Genomic DNA, 17,201 nt, shown 5'->3' with positions numbered 1-17,201 from the left:
TGGTGCGGCCTCACCTCGAGTACTGTGTGCAGTTCTGGGCCCCGCAATTTAAGAAGGGTGTGAAGGTCCTTGAATGCATCCAGAGGAGGGCAACAAAGCTGCTGCAAGGGCTGGAAGGCATGTCCTATTAGGAGCAGCTAAGGACACTGCCATCAAAACAGACACCATTTTGATCTTAACTGCTCTGGCTTAAAGAAACATACAGAACTGTTAACAGAAATAAGTCTCTTGAAGAAACTAACACCTACTGTGAATTTGACACCAGTTAATTTACTAAGACATAAACAGCAGCAAAAATTGAATACATATTATCTGTGCAAAAGAACACACCTCTATACAGAAAGAAGCACCACAAGAAAAGATAACCGCAGCAAAACTGGCCAGAGTTCATTTTAAAAGGCCAAATCATTATCCATGCATTGGACTGTTTTGCAGCTAACTGAAAGAAACTTGGCTTGCTGAAGAGACAAGGAGTACAGCACCGAGGAAGACAAATTATGTGCCGGCCAGGCTGAGGTAACAGAGCTGGCTTCTGCTGGCTTCTCTGTGATGTGCCCATGTTTTAATGAGCTGATGGTTGTCCCCTTCCACCAAAAATAGGGCAAAAGTTCCTTCTAGGTAGAGGGCATGACAAAGAACAGACACCAGTATTTGCATTTATTCCATTGAGACTAAATTTTATTCTATCGAGATTTAGCATTTTCACTGATGTGGGACTATTTACATGCTGCCCGATCTACCAGCTATGTTTCAGGGACTAGGAAAAATTTTTATTCTTTGCCAAAATTGTGGCCTCATAGGTGTGAGTTTTAACCTTATGAAGAAGACACAACTAGATTGGGTTGGGGAGAATTTATCTGCTTGCTTTTCCTGCCTTTCTCAGATAGGTAAGGACTTTTCTGCATTTAAAGCGATTATACTGTGCTTGACTAGGGTTTGCACTCAACTTGCTCTTCTGAGTCAAGAGTATGGGGAGTCACCTCACAGTACCTCTTAAACTCTGCTTGCATTATAGATTCATATAAATAGTGTTTCGCTCCAGTTGTGTAAGCCATGTTTCACCCTCAGCAGCACTTGGGCTATTTTTAGTGCTCACTCCTATGAGAGTTCTGACTAAAATGAAATTTTGCTACTTTCACATGGAAAAAACCTGCTTTTTCCTAAAAGGAAAACAGAAGTTCTCAGGTAATACTAATGTTACTGTGGAAAAACAAATGGATGTTAAAAAAGATTTACCAGCCACCACGTTCTAGACCACTGAGCATCCCAGCTATATGGGAAGTTGACATTCTCCCTTTAGAAACAACTGTTAACCTTTCTGACATATAGTAAATGTTGACATACGGTGACGAAAGTATAGCCAGCAAGAGCCATACCTGAATAATTCAACAATGGAGTCACGGCCAAAGAAGCTGAAACAACTCATATTTAAAGTAGACTTTAAGGATGTGTTTTTGGAGTTTTTCCTACACTGATGTCACCTGACACTATGCCACTTGCTTTCTGCCAGCATAAATAAACACGGTACACTACTGCTTTGATTTTAGTGATAAATAAGGTTACTTCTCTGCTGATTTCTTCTGAAGTGAGTTTGTGATTTTATCCAATACTTCTGGTGAGACTGATCGGGCAAAACACCTCCCAGAGGTAATGGTTGCTAATTTGACAAGATTAAATTTCTGATGGAGGACACAATTTTTGTTTGTTAGTTTGTCTATTAATTCAGATTTTCTGAGAAAAATATGGGGATATTTAAATGTTTGCAGTATGTGTCTCTAGCATTTCACAAATGATCAGTACAGTGATAAAACTAACTTATTGAAGTTAAAATGAAATATGATGGTTAAATAAGTGCACAAATGGTTTTCCTATAAATATCAACAAATTAGGGATTCTCTGCATGCCATGTGGAGTTAGGTGTGTCCTAAGTTAATTTGTAAGTTTGTTCTAACAATGTTCACTATATGAAAAAATAATATTTAAGACAACATCTCTGTTTTAAAAGGCCTGGCTTAAAAACAGTTGAATTCAGTGATGAGTTTTCTGATTGATTTTGAAATACATTGTATTAGCTGCTTGAATATTCCTCTTCTGGAGGCTAAAAGACAGGATTCCAAAATTAATCTAAAAAATTACCAACAGGCCTATATGGCCCAAAAGCAAACTTGAATGGGATTTGTTCTCACTTCTGTCAGATAACATGCTACACAAGAACAAGGTCGTGTTATGTGCTATACAAGCGGATACTGCTTAAGAAGGAGTAAAAGCAATGTGTTATCTATGTAGACTCCCAGTCAGTATGCAACAGATATCTAAAAACTAATCTTCCGTCTGTGGAAACCAAACCTTCTGGGAATGGCTTTTTTTGGTGAAGGTGCAGGGACTAGCGCAGCTCTATGACTTCCCTGCTGTGTCTTGGAAGGATGCTTCCAAATGACAAACACAATTAGGCACTTACCTTGCACTGGAATAAATGGTTTTTTAAATGTTTTTTTTTTTTCTTAAGGGGATTTAATTCGTAAAATAGAGACTTAGCAGATATAAAAATTTTGAGGATCTCAGCTTAAGCCTACAACTATAAATTTGGAATAATTAAAACAGATTGCAGTCACTAAATTCTGGAGCACCCGAATGCCCATGACAAAACAGCCTCTTGGCCTGTAGCGTGATGTCCTAAATGCATCCATTTATTGGTTTTAGAGTGAACTGGCAGTTTACCCCCCAAAAGGAACACTTTCCTGCATACAGCCTTTGCATGACACATGAATACTTACACATAGGCTTATACTCCCTCCCACATAAAGTATATTTCTCTTTTTGCAAAGCAGTACTGGTAATCGTTAAACATACAATAACATACATTCACAGAATGTGACAAACACAGGATCCAAGTGTAGCCATGTCCTAAGGTCCTTATTCAGCTGAAAATACTAGTGACCTTTTAGGCTGATAGATCCTGTTCCAGTGTGACTCCAGCCTATTCAGAAGAAAGGTCAGCAACTCATTTCTCACCCTCCCCAAAGCCTGGGTTCAAGACTCTTTTAGTCCTCGCTTCCCACTGTTTGCTCTTGAACAAAAAGGAATTACTCACTTCATAAGGTCTAATGCTTGTTGAAACAATTCTCCTTTACAGTCCTATATGCATGACTGGGAGAGGTATTGCCTACTGCTGACAGTCTGCAAAGTAGTTTATTTTCTCAGGCTGACGCTTCAGTTACTGTAGATGCACAAAGGGACAAAAAGATAAATTATTTAAAACTAGATAAAACACGTTTATTTGGCAAGAGATTGCAAAACTGTGACTATTTATTTTAAAAGGAGGAAAACAGGTTTATTCATAGAATCATAGAATCACTTAGGTTGGAAAAGACCTGCAGAAGCACACAATGAACACCTACAGCTAAGTTTCACAGAACTCACCTGCTTTTCCTATCACAAATGTAAAGAAGGATGGTATGGCAAACAACGGAAGCCAATTTTCCATTTGAAGAACATGGAGCAGAGTCAAAGAGGAAAAAATATTCCACTCAGTTACCATTCGAACTATGGGGATGAGACACATGTACCCCTGCATCACTTTAACAACTCACCAAAAATATGTTTATGGAGATTTACCAAGTAAAACTATCACTCGTACTTAGGCTAAAGTAAATCATGCAGTTTTGCTGGAACTTTGGGCAATAGCTTGAAATTATGTTAAATCATTTATTCCCTAGAATTACTTTGTAGGTCCATCAGGGGAAAGGCAAATGAAACTCTTCTTATCATGCGTTTCCCTCAATTTCTCCAAGCAGACAGTAAGAGGCAATATTGCCACTTCTCCTGAAGCTTTCCTTGGGGAAGAGCCATTTCAGGTTATCACAGACTTTCCAAGTAGCCAGTGGCAGAGGGACTGAAAGGAAACACTGAGCAGCAGCCCCAGCCCCACTGGTTTCTGGCAATACAGCAGTTTCTCCGCAATGTTTAGCTGGTGGCTCTCCAGGGTCTCTCTTTCAGCGAAGTGGAACTGCACCTGCTTTCCATTGCAAATAATCACAAAGGCAAAGCCTCTCTGTTGCCAAACCCTTAAACCTGTGCATGTGTTCTCTAGCTAAGTGTAGCACTAACGGTCTATATAACAGGAGCAATTCCTGTTGGTAATTAGCACCGTTCAAGTTGGGTTTTAGAAAACCCTCTTTTCCTATGAGAAATCCTGCCAGCTATGAGCAGAAGCTTGAAACTTCTCCTCCAGAGACTGCCTTGAGGTGTTACAGCTCTACCTAGAATTTGGACAGGAGTGGTACCTGCCTGTCAGCAGCCTTCACGCTGTTTTGAGGTGGCGTGATGTAGATTGGATGCAGATGCATTAAGAAAAACTTTCAGTTCATTATATTGGGAATCATGGTCAAGGATATCTGTGCACTGAACTAACGTGGTTTGTATACTGTTGTTGATCCTTTATTACTTTGGACGGCGGATACGTAAAAATGGTTGCCTTCTGCGTGCCTTATACCAGCAATGGTATATTTAGCAAACCTAGTGTACCAACAACTACTCAAGTGATTAATATTTAACTAATCTTAGCCTATAAATAAATAAATAAACCCCTCAGTGTCACTGCACCTAGAAGAGCTACTCCTCTAATCTAGTGGTGGAAGACTCTGTTTCTTGAAAGCAAGGATATTATGTTTGGTTTGACAGGAAGCCACTCAGCTTTCACTGTACTGCTTCTCAATTAAGCAATTTCACTGGAAATTGGTAAGTTCATGGAATTTTTCTACAAAGGGTGAGAGTTATGAAATTGCAGATTTAAAAAATAGATGTAGGAGTCGGCTTTTGTTTAGTTTTTATAAGAAATACTGAAGCCTGACAAAGAAGAAAGCAAGCTAGTAGGCTTCTCACTGTATATTCAGTCTGGACATTATCCCATTTTTACTTTGGATCTTCTTCAGGTTTTAGGTGCTATTTATTTACCTCCGATATATTCGAATTCTGAATACCAGGACTCTTTTCTTCTCCTCCATCTCATTCTCATCATCTCTGTATGCGTAAAACATCAGAATCTATGTCTTTTGTTTGTGTTTGGATTTCAATATGCTTAAATAATTTTCTTTCAAAAAATTCTAGGTCTACTTGCTGAATAGATGCTTTCAGTTCGCCTCTTCAATACATGAACAATTTAATTCTCATTCTTTTTGTCCTCTTCCAACCTACTATATTTGCAGTTTTCTACTCTTCCTTGTTATGTTTTGCACATGATCTGCTTGGATTCAAATCCACTTTGACAAATGGCAGTGATTTATTTCAAAAGACCTGTGACCTTAAATTCACCATCTCAAATGTACCTTCTATATTGTCCGGGGCTTTTTATTTTGCTTGGATAAGCAACAATGTACTTTCTAGTAAAAAAAAGCAGCAATGAAGTCAGCTGCAGAGTTGATCAGTTACCATATCTGCCACAAAGAGCCAAATACTGGATTAATTTTTCTCCTCTATAAATACATTTTTTTGGTGCTAAACAAACTCCTACCTTGATATTATTAGATATATTCTTATGGAGCAACAGGTGTCAACAGCTGAAAGTGCACTCCTTCCAAAACTCAATCTAGTTTCATTAATAATGCAAGTTTATCTGAGAATGCTGTTCCCAAACACTCTACAGGCTGTCAGCTCACTGAATGCACGCCTGGACTGCATAAAGGCAGTAAATTTCAAATAACATGGAAAAAAATATTCCTTCCTTTCTGAAAGTTTTATCATTTATCCCTCTAACAAAAATATGAACACACACCTTTTATTAGAAATTGTTAAGCAAAGATTATACTTTTGTGTTCAAATGGAGATGTGGTATTCCATATTAAATCTTAGAGATTTAATATTTTTCTATTAACAAATATACAGAAGCGATGTCAGCAGAATTCACTGGTGAATACGATGAGTTTGCTGTTACTCCTGTTACAGACTGGTCACTACTACAAAGACACTGAGGGACTGAGTCACAACATTTACAACATTAAATATCAGAAGAACAATATAAATTGGGATGAGCTATTAACTACTCATCTAATGTGCATATATAGAGGCTTACGCGAGCATATATTACCATTACACTGTGGAGATGGCTTTGTTATTTACACTACAGTTCCAGTACTACCATGAAATTTTTTCTATCCTCCATTTTAATCACTAATGTCTAGATAAATTTTTCACAGAAGTTTTGAATACTCTGTCGTTCGGGACAGCATTATAGACTAGCCACCTAGCAGAACATTCTTCTATCTGCTAAGGATAAAAGAATATGGTTGGTTATGGTAACTAACCTGCCCATATTTCTAGTAGAATTTATTTTGTATTTTTCAGTTCAACTTCTGCTTAATTTGTGGCAATCTTCCAAGTCAATTAACATTCAGAGGAATAAGAAAGAAAGTATGTACTAAGCAAGTTCAATCTTGCATTTTACAAGAGGCTTCCATGGTTTTAAACTGATCTTTTTTAAGTATCTTTTTTAAGGTTGCTGAAATCTTGCTCTGTAAAGAACACATTTTATATTTCAAATATATCACAGAATAACCATTACAACAGCTGTAAAGTCTCACTTAGGGAATTGTTCCAAAGCTGTTGAGAGGTGAAGAGTGCTGAAAAGCGAAATCTTAAAATACTCTCAAGCTGGGGAGGTTGCTCTGCTTCTGAAGACTGGTAGTTTAGCTCAAGGTTTTATCTTGACAATAACATGTGCTTCTCCAATCTTTTCCTGTCTTTTTCCTTTTTATTTAGGAAAATAGGATAGTCATTTTATATGCCAAGGTAATTAATGTAACACAGTGAGCTACGATTGTGAATTTATAAAATAGGTAATAAAACAGGTGATAAAAGAGTAATAAACCTCCAATTCTGTTGCATAAATCTAGGCTTTACATGCTTTTCCATTCCATCTTGGTACACCTCCTGTTTCCAAACTGTACTGAAATATATTTTTCCAGATTAGTCACAGAGGGTACAATGACAAAGCATGGTAAAGCAGTTCCCATTTATATAGGGTTGGACAGACCGGTTACAATTCCTTGATGGTTACTACCGACTATCCAATCAGCAGCAAATCTAGCTTGAAATCATTTTTGTTGAATAAAATAAACTACAGATGAATCCTGCTGTCCATCAATCCATAGTCACAAAACACTGATCCACCTCAGCCTTCTCTTTAAAGATGTAATCGTTATTTAAGAGAGTGTCTATCCTACAATGATTCTATTCTCTTTAAAGAGTACTGCTAAGATTTTAAACTGCATTCTGGTTACGTAAAGGAAATGTCCTTTCTCTTTGTCCCAGTGAAAACAACAAAAAAACCTAAAACCAGATTTTGTGGTAGAATGTAAATATGCCACTTTTAGAGAGCCAGATTCCCCTCGTTTGTATGAGAAAGAAAACTAAGTCCTTTCAAAATAACCAAAACCTGTGTATTTTAACCAACAGCTTTTATAAAACAGTCTCAGAAGAATTTGAAAGCCGGGTGCAGGAGGAAGGAATGGAAAAGGAAGAAAGAAAAACTATCCACCTGCCTAATCCACCCAGCAATGCTACAGAACTTCGAACTCAGAACTCGGTACAGTCTCAGAAATCTTAAATTAGCAGCTGGCACTACCCAGTTTTAAAAGAGAAAGAGAGTGGGGGAGAACACAAAAAACGTTCTCTTTTATATTTTCTCTTTGTTCAGAACAGATTTGATACTGTACCTGAGCTACGGTTGAGTGACCTGAGCACCTAGAAGAGCATGCGCTAAAGCAGGCAGAGGAGAGACGAGAGGAACTGTGGAAGGGTACTTGACAGCGGGAGAGATGCAGAGGATGAATGCCAGACAAATTAAAGGGGAGGGAAGAGGGGAGAAAAACCCAACCCACTCCCAAAACACCCGAGATAACCAGCTCATAGGGAGAAGCATGGGCACAAGGTAGTCTTCATGGGGAATGCCCTAAGCATTCAATTCCAAATGCTGAAGTCTATAACATTATAAACTCCCAAAGCAGACCAAAGGAAACACTGTAGGTATTTCGCTGTAGTAATGCTATTTTAAAATGGAATCTGTATGATGTTTATGGGGATCGATATTTTCCGATTTGTAGCTGAACTATTTTATACATAATTGTTTTGTAATATAAAGCAAAAAAAGCAAATAGGCTTTAGCCAAATTGCAAATTCCTGTACTCTTAAGTGTTAATTGAGCCTACGCATATCATAAACTTTGAGGCCTCTTCATGTGATGTCCCATCATTCATTTTACATATTCAGCTCACACCAATACTGGAAATAAAGTATTTTGGATATTTTCTTTACAGTGCTATCTCATTAATTCTGAAAGATATTAGTTAACAGCTGGGGTTACCAGTTTATCACTAAGTTTTGAGAAAAATGTCATGACATGAAAGCAGCAGTTGGTTTTCACAGCATTTTTCATGGATGTAGAAGCATAAACATCTGCTTTTGTGTCTTTTTTTTTCAATTTTCTCCAGGCTTGAAAAATAGTTATGCACCATAAATATCACTCTATGAGTCATTTACTTAAGTGAACAGCTGCCTGCTAATTAGCCAAATGCTCTCCATTTTAAATCATACAGTTAAATGAACACACTGCAACAGGCACAAGAATGAAGTGTAGGAACTTTACTAAAATGATGAAATGGCAGAAACTTGTTATTTCCATAGCAGCAAACAACAGGGGTCATTTCCTTACTCTGTATCTATGGACTGAGACACATAATCATCATTTGCATATTGGATCTGAATATAGAAAACCAGGCAAACACCACAGAGTCTTGGTTAAATATATGAAATGATACAGCTTTTAGACCACCACTGTTTTCTACTAATTTAATAATGCTAGCTTTGTTTTTTCTCACAGAACTGCTGAACAGTGCTAACATCTGAAGAGCCAGATTAATAGGCATTAGCAAGGATGGCTGTTCATGTTTACTGGCAAATTCTTCTGTTCTACAGTGATTTAGAAAGCTAATCAAATCTAGACAAAAGACGAAGTAGGCATGCCTTCCTGGAAGAAGCCAAAACAAAACAAAACAAAACAAAACACCTTTTTCTCATGACCATTCTCACCCATTCCTCAAATCTTGTACTTTGTTTTTTTATTAGCATAATTGTTGGCAACAGAAAAGAACTGTATGAGTCAGGACTTCCCTTTGAGCCTCATATCCTGCCTTCCTAAATAGAAATTCTTTTCATCTTAAATACAATAAAAAACCAACATAGATCCACAGTTCTCAAACGAAACTCAAGTTGCATAAACAACCCCATGTGTATAATGAGAACAAAGCATCTCATCTATCTGACTGTAACTAATGCTATGCAGGTCCACCTTTGAAGGTCACTAGGCTTTGGACATTTTGATAAAATTACTTTGGGACACAATTTAAAGAGTTTTTCATCGTCTATTTGAATTTTTAAGCAATCAAGAAAAGTCAGTTGACATAGGAGCTGAGAAAGTCAGAGCCATAGGATCCAAGAAACCAATATTTGAAATCCCTACTTAAAGTACATTTTTCATTAAATTCTTAATCAAGATTAAACCTGATGTAAAAAAAAAAAAACCAACAACCAACAAAACAAACAAACCAAGGAAAAAATACTCAGGTAATTATTTTTTCCTGAGAAACTCTGTTTTTCACAGAAAACTGACACAGCTTAGAGAGAGGGCTACTTTGTGTGGTTGGACACATTCTGACCTGATTTTCACTAGGAAGAATAATGTGCTTGTTCCTTCTTGTTCTCTATTCATTAAAACAGAGGTATGCTTAAACAATTAACCAGGTCTACAATATCATTACAACAGTGACCTCCAGTGAAAGATAACCATAAAATGAACCACTCACTGACAGAATAGCCATAGCAAGGGGCTTTACAAATTAAATTGCTTTACAATATTCACCATATTTCTATTTCTTTAAGAAACATTCAATAAAGATAAAAGCTATGAGTACTTTATGAACAGAGTTTCAGAAGTCCAGTATTCTACACCTTTGCTTACACTATCAAAATAATTTCTGAAATGGTGTGTGATATATTTAAAATAGAATTATGTGAGATGTGATTGCTTGCAATAGAAAAAGACTTGACTCAATAACCCCCCAAAATCCTTCAAAATCCTATATTCATAATGATAATCAATACAGAAAAATCCCAGGAGCTACAGGTACTTTGTGTTATTTTAGTATGATCCCTGATAACACCTTTCTACCATCAGTTACCAATTAGACCCCAACCTCTCATTTCAAATTACCTTATGTTACTGTTTTTTTCAGTTTCTCATCAGTGCATCAGAGTTGGGGGGCTTCAAGTGACATACAATTAAGTACACCTACCTTCCTGATGGTTTATCAATTTTACAGTGATCCATCCACTCATCCAGTCCCACAATCCTGTGAAATCCATCCAGTAAACCAGGCAAAACTAACATAAAAAATCACACTCCCCACACATACAGGCTGGAAATGAGTGTCCACAGATCCTGCTGATTTCTATTTCAAATGCAGTCTATGAACTTTTGAATTTGGGGTTTATAGTTGCTATTCTGTTCTTTTGTAAGATGTAAAAGACTTCTTGAGGCTTGGAGCCTACGAAAGGAAATGACAAGTGGACAAACAACTTCTGCTCTAATCTGTGCTGCCACTCAGGAATCAATTATTTTAAGGAAGGTGCTTTGCAACATGCTCCTTTTGTTCTGCTTTCCTCCGTATTTGCAAAAAGAGTGAATATACTGCAGTAGCTAAAAAAGATTTTATCTCAAAACAATGAATAGTCACAAGTTGAAAAGCTTTGCACAGAACCTCAATTGTTTTACTAAGGAGGTAGAGGGCAAAATTTGTTATTAAAAAAGATGCAGATGCCATCTGTTCATTGGGAAAATAAACTGCATCATTCACCTAGTATGCCTCTCATTCTTGCCAATATGCATGATTCAAACAGAAGTCACATATTTTTGCAAAAATTATTCAGATTGCACATGGAGTATGAACACTTACGTTTTAAGCACAGACATCCCCTCTTCTTACCAAGAACCTTCAAGAAGCCCCCCTGCAACAGAAAGTGACTGAATTCTCCTAAACCATATCTTTCTGAATCAAGCTCTCACCCGGCCGGCAAACCCCTTCCTGCTCTATTGACAACACCATGTGCCAAACAGGCAAATTCTTTTAGGAGTGGAACAGCCACAGGTATAGCTGGGGCAGGCTTTGAGTACTGTCACGTAAAGTAACTCAACTGCGAGGAGAAGAACAATAACAGAAAAGGGCGTAAGGAAAATAAGAAACTTTTCAGGACAGGGAAGAAGACCGTACGTTTTGGGTTTCAAAGCCAAAAGTCAGAATGGATTTGCAGAGGGGATTACAAATGTTCATGTTTATGAAACCTGCCTCGACTGTGGGTCAGGAGTCTGGGCACAGCCAAATGCCTTTTTAGCTTGAACTGCCTATGACTGTTGTGTATAGACAGAAAAGACACACCAATGTCCAGAGAGACACACCAAAGCCAAAAGACTGCAGTACATTTAAAGAAAGTATGCAAGCATCAAAAACTGCAGCAATAACAATGAAATACTGCAAACCATAATCAGAAGTTCTTAGCTTACACAGTCAATTATTTTAAATCAACTGTTTCTTGCACAGAGGAATAAATAACAAGATACAGGAAGTAGAAAATCAACTTTAGATGGATAGCGTCATTATTTCTACGAAGTAATGATATGTCTCTTTCATCTTAAATATCCTAAAAATGCAGAAATTGGTCTGAGATGCTTCTCTCCACAGGGTTCAGTGACAGATTTTTCCTCTTTGTTCAGAACACTCAAACTGAATCAAAGTCACCTTGAACTTCTGTGCACTAGTTACGTGTAAGGAAGACATACAGCCCAAAGCAAATGGAAAATCAGTCAAGATGTTTGAAAATACAGGTTCTGCAGCAGTGAAATGAAATTAATTTGTATTCCTGGATTAGGGGGCAGAAAAATCAAGAGTAACTTCCCTTCCTCATTCTCTCCTTTTCTCACTCTCCAACTTTATATGTGTATTCTATAGCACAGGACATTTTCATATCTGTTAAACTTACAGCGCTACTTACCTGGAGTAAGACAGCCGTGCATTTTACTGATAGCCTCAGCTGTAGGTCAAAAGTGTACACACAGCTGAAAGTCTTCCTAGCATGACCAGTATATAACTCTATGCATTGTGTGCCCAGAGACAGATCAATGCCCAAAGACTTTCCATCTACCTGTACAATTACAAAAGCAAAGTTCACAAACTCGCGGTCTTCAGCTCTGTATCTCTTCAGTGTGGGTGTTTTAATACACATACTGGGCTAGGTGTCGCAAAAGGATGTAATTCATTTAAAAGCCTTCATGTATTGTCTCACCAATGCAGGTGAATTAAACTCGGATGGCAGAGAACAGTTACCATCCTCAGCTGTTTGCTCTACTTCTCTCCAACGGATTACCATCAACACTGCATGGATGGGCAAACCGCATGTGAAGCACATCCTGAAACCATCACAGTTAACAGCCTGATGCTTTCAGGCAAACCGAAATTGATTCTGGGCTGTAAATTGCAGCAGGAGGTGCTTAACAAAAAGCTCAGTAGTTTACACAGTGTGAGTAGGGCAGACTGCTCAGGAGAGCTGCTTAATCAAACATCTCAAAAAAACCCTGTCCCTGTCCAACCGCAATACTCAATTGACGCTTTGAAATCATGCAAGTGCTAAACAGGTTTTCTTCCAGCAACATTGTTGCATATTTACTTTTGCAGGTAATGCAGGTATTTCTGTTAATCTCCTTCTGCTTTGCAAACTCAGAAAAAATACAAAAAGAAGACAGGTCTGTCTGTCAGAGTGGCTTCTGTAAGAGCCTACTGAAAGTGCGCCGCTCCTCCAGGGAGAGATTTATCCCTTTCTAAGACAGTTAGCTGAGACATGGAATTGCTTTCTGAACTCCCACCATTCCTTGATCACAAAGCAAGACTAGGTGATGCTCTCAGACAACGCATCTAACTCTTAAACAATCAGTTGGATGTCTCCTGTCCTGAGCAAACTTCTGTTCTGATTCAGGTTTCTCCTTACCATGCATTTCCTCTTTTCTCAGACAGAAAAAGAGAAAAGAGAAAGGCATTTCAGCCACTTTGTACACTAGATTACTACCTGTCTACCGAATTTTGACATTAGAAAGATTCTCCTAATGCTCAGCCTAGATTTTTCCTCCTTTAATGCTATCATATACTCTTAATCACAATCCCACTTTCTTCTATGCTAAATAGATCCACTGTTACTAATTATGGAACTTGGAAGAGATATTTCCAAGTCTATGAACAGTAAAAAGAGCTTGCTCTTGCCTTTGATAAATGAGTAGATACCATATCAGAACAAAAGGAAATAACACGCTTCTGAAGACACACTTGGCTTTGCCTTGTCAAATCATCCACATGACTCATTTAAATATCTCAAGTGTTCTCTGTGGCATTGGCAGGATACCATACAGACCCAAGGCTGAGGTAATACTAAAACTTCACAGATAGTCGTTTCAGCCTGGGAGTTCTTACTGCCATGCATGCACTACTTATTTCCTATGGAAATCAGAATTTGTGGATTGTTCTTAATAACAGCAAAAATGTGAGCTGAAAATATCAGATGAGACATCAAAATGCATTTTCTCAAGAAAATTTGTACTCAAATTCTGGCTTTAATATTTCAAAAATTTTTTTAGCTAAATTATTCTCTCTAAAACTAAATATCGATGGAGTAAGATGATTTATGTTTGATGAGGACTCCACACTTCCTTTGCATAGATTTTGCATTAAAATTCTTTTTCTCACCAAGTAATCTTTTTTTGAAAAGAGGACTAAGAGGAAGCTGCCATTCAGCCTAAATTAGATAATTTCTAAATTCTAGCCAGACAAGGTTATTTTCTCCTCACCTCCCAATACTTCACGAGGTGCCAGCATCCTAAGATCATACCTAGCATGTTACATATATCTGAGAAACTAAAAGCCCTCCTAAGAAAGTTCAGTTTGGAATAAATCTCCAAAATAAAAAGAACTTTTTTGCTGCTTCTGTTCCATAATGTTATTTTCTTTTAACACTAAAACTTCATGGAGTCATTACCATTTGGAAAAGATATGAGGCAAAGTTTATTTACCACAGAGTCAAAAACAATTTTCTCATGAACTTTACTATGGCAAGGAAAATAAATTAGAAATAAAGGTTGATGAAGAAGACCAAGTAAGATTTGATATTTTATGTAAAAAAAAACCCCCAGAGTGGTTTGTGGAAATGATAGATGCATAAAGAAAAATCACATAAAATCTCTGAAAGAAATGGTACCAAATCACATAAAATCTCTGAAAGAAAAATGGTACCGATTTCTAAAACTAACAGAAAACTTTGTCAAGTAAACTAATGATAGGAGCAAGTTACGCTTATGCATTCCCTGTTACCATTTGGTTTTGAATTAAGCACACTGTTAATTTAGGCAAAATCCTGTAATTTTTTATAATGTAAATATATTGCTTCTAGGATGATTTATTACTCTTATTTTCTAAATTGTAAAGTCTTTGCAATAGAGGCATTTGTGAAGTCTGTATGTTTTTACAGTAGCTTGTACAATGGAGTCCTGACTTATTAAGGTGTCTGGGTACTCTAAAATAAACTAATAGGTATCAATACACTATTCTTCGAAAGGTTGAGATCTCTTAAGAAACACATACTGAGACTGGTTTTGCCTTTTTCTTTTTTTTGCAGATAGCGCATCTGCCTTTTTTGTGAAGGGGAGAAAAAAACCCAAAAAATGTTTTTAGACACTTAACATCATATTTTGCAATATTAACTCAATATGAAAGCAAATAATAGTATGTCACCTCAGACATTCAAAATGCCTGATTCAAATGCCTGCAGTTCAAAATATTGGCAGTTACTTCATTTCAATTCATGAGAGTTCTTTAAAGTTGCATGGATTTTTTTGTTAGATTTTGAGAAATGAAAGTGAAAAATCCATACTAAGTATACAGAAACACATAATGTGATTTATGAACAGATTTTCAATCTGGAAAAAGAGGGGAAAAATAAGAGGCAGAGCAAAAAATGGAATGAGAAGGAGATTTAATTGCACTATAAATGTACATCATCATTGTACTTCTCAACCTTAAAGTGAGGAAGAGAACAGTCTACCAAAAACCACAGCATGTACTGTAACAAATCAGGTTTTAAGTCACACAAGGGGGGAAAAAAGCCTCAAACATGCATCATTTGTAAAGGTTTCTTCTCCCTTAATTACAGATATTTGATATGACATTAAATGATTAAGAGGACCAGACTGTCAGTTTTCATCAGGAGACACTTAAATAAGATGACAACAAGTAGCTTTTGAGGAAATTGTTGTGAGAGGGGGCATCTTTACAAGAAATCCCTTGCTATTGCAACATGGAAATTCTTCCCTGAAATCGTCTCTAGGTCAGTGCTGAAGATTAACACCTGAGTGAGATGAGAAAAATACCAAGAAAAAGGCAAAGGGGGACAGATGAGCACAAAGCAGGGACTGACTCTGGCAGTCCACAGTGACTTGAGAGGGAAATCCATGGATCCACATTTCTCATGTATCTTGTCTTCAGGGAATGCACATGATTAGGTATTTTCAGAAGTATCTATTTTCACATCTTGATTTTGATGCCTAATCTGTGACAGAGTCTGGTATCTAAGGAAACTGGAGGTGGATATTATGAAAAACTGGGATCTAAATTTTTTCCTCTATTTCAGTGTTCTGTATCAATGAGGCACTAACAGCCAAGAGGTTGTATGAGGATCAAGGAGTCAAGTGCTGGTGAAACACCTTGAATATGTGAAGTGCCATTTAAAAGCTGAAACACCTGCTGGGCTGGGCCCAAGTAGCCTCACTGAGCTGGCTTTACAATACCGCCTGATGCTGGTTTTACAGCACCTGCATTCAGACAGGGCTTTTCGAGGTGGAAAACAACCTTACGACATCATCCCTCCTTTCCCACTGAATCTTGACGTCTGCACGCTCTGCTGCTGGACACTGCGTTTCTTGATTTTACAATTTGTTCTTGAAGCCTGTTAATGACAGGTTCTTTGGTACTTCTCTGATTCACCTACTGAAACAGAACAACCACCCGCAAAATCGATTCAAATATATTTGTCTGCATTAAGACTTTGTAACCATGTGTGAGTTCTACAATATATTGTGTAATCACTCCCATGGATTTTGCTCACCGTCCTCAAAGTAGTGATTCAAGAAATGGTTTTGCATTAAATGCCTTTTTATCTTATTAATGAATTCCTCCAAAGGTAATTTTAAACTTTAGCCTTCTCAATTAAGGTGTTAAGCAAGAAAAAGTATTCTACTTCATGCATTAAATGGCATACCAAATAATTGCTCTAGTTAAAACTTATCATCCTTTGAAGAAGCTGCAGCATTTTTGTTCACCTGCGGTATTTTTGTTCACCTGCAGTATTTCTGTTCACCTGCAGTGCCTGCTCTAGCTGCTTCAGTTTTCAGAATTAAAATGATCATGCTGTCAGCTTTGATCACTGCAGATGCTTTCCAGGTTTTGCTCTTCCCTGGAATATAAACTTTAAAGCTAACTTAGATGAATTGCATTTAGTCATAATAACGCCTTGGCAATTTCTCTACCAGCCGAAATAGACAATTTAGGCAGCATGTAATATTTAAATCCTTTATGCTTACTTCACTTTTTCCAAAGGATTTCTAAGGCCTCTCCCTTGTATATTAGAGCAATCATTTTAAATAGTGCTTCCTAATGAGAAGGGTCTATGGCAGTAATCTTTGCACTATGGAGAGATGCAGTTTTAAGTAAAAATAAAAGGGATCATTTGTTGTAAGCTTTTGTCTGAGTGACAAAGATATTTAGATATTAAAGAAAAAAGAAAAAGGCATTGTTACTTGAATATCCTAAATTGTTTTCTTAGAATTAATTACCTATACATGTTGTAGTTATGTAGTGTGAAATACCTGTTCCAGAGTTTAATAGACTGCCCCAGTCTTAAAAATAGGGGGGGAAAAAGGCAACCCCTGCCCCTCAAACCCCGAACAAACCAGGAGCCATTCCTTGATCTTCATCTTGCAGTTTTCTAGTTCTCATCCCCTTCATATTCCAAGAAACACATCTCACCCTTTACTATTTACATCCTTTAAGTTCTGCAGTACA

This window comes from Aptenodytes forsteri, unplaced genomic scaffold (assembly GCF_000699145.1).
Source record: "Aptenodytes forsteri isolate BGI_AS27 unplaced genomic scaffold, ASM69914v1 Scaffold229, whole genome shotgun sequence".
NCBI classification, from domain to species: domain Eukaryota; kingdom Metazoa; phylum Chordata; class Aves; order Sphenisciformes; family Spheniscidae; genus Aptenodytes; species Aptenodytes forsteri.
Note: the sequence above shows the minus strand (reverse complement) of the source record.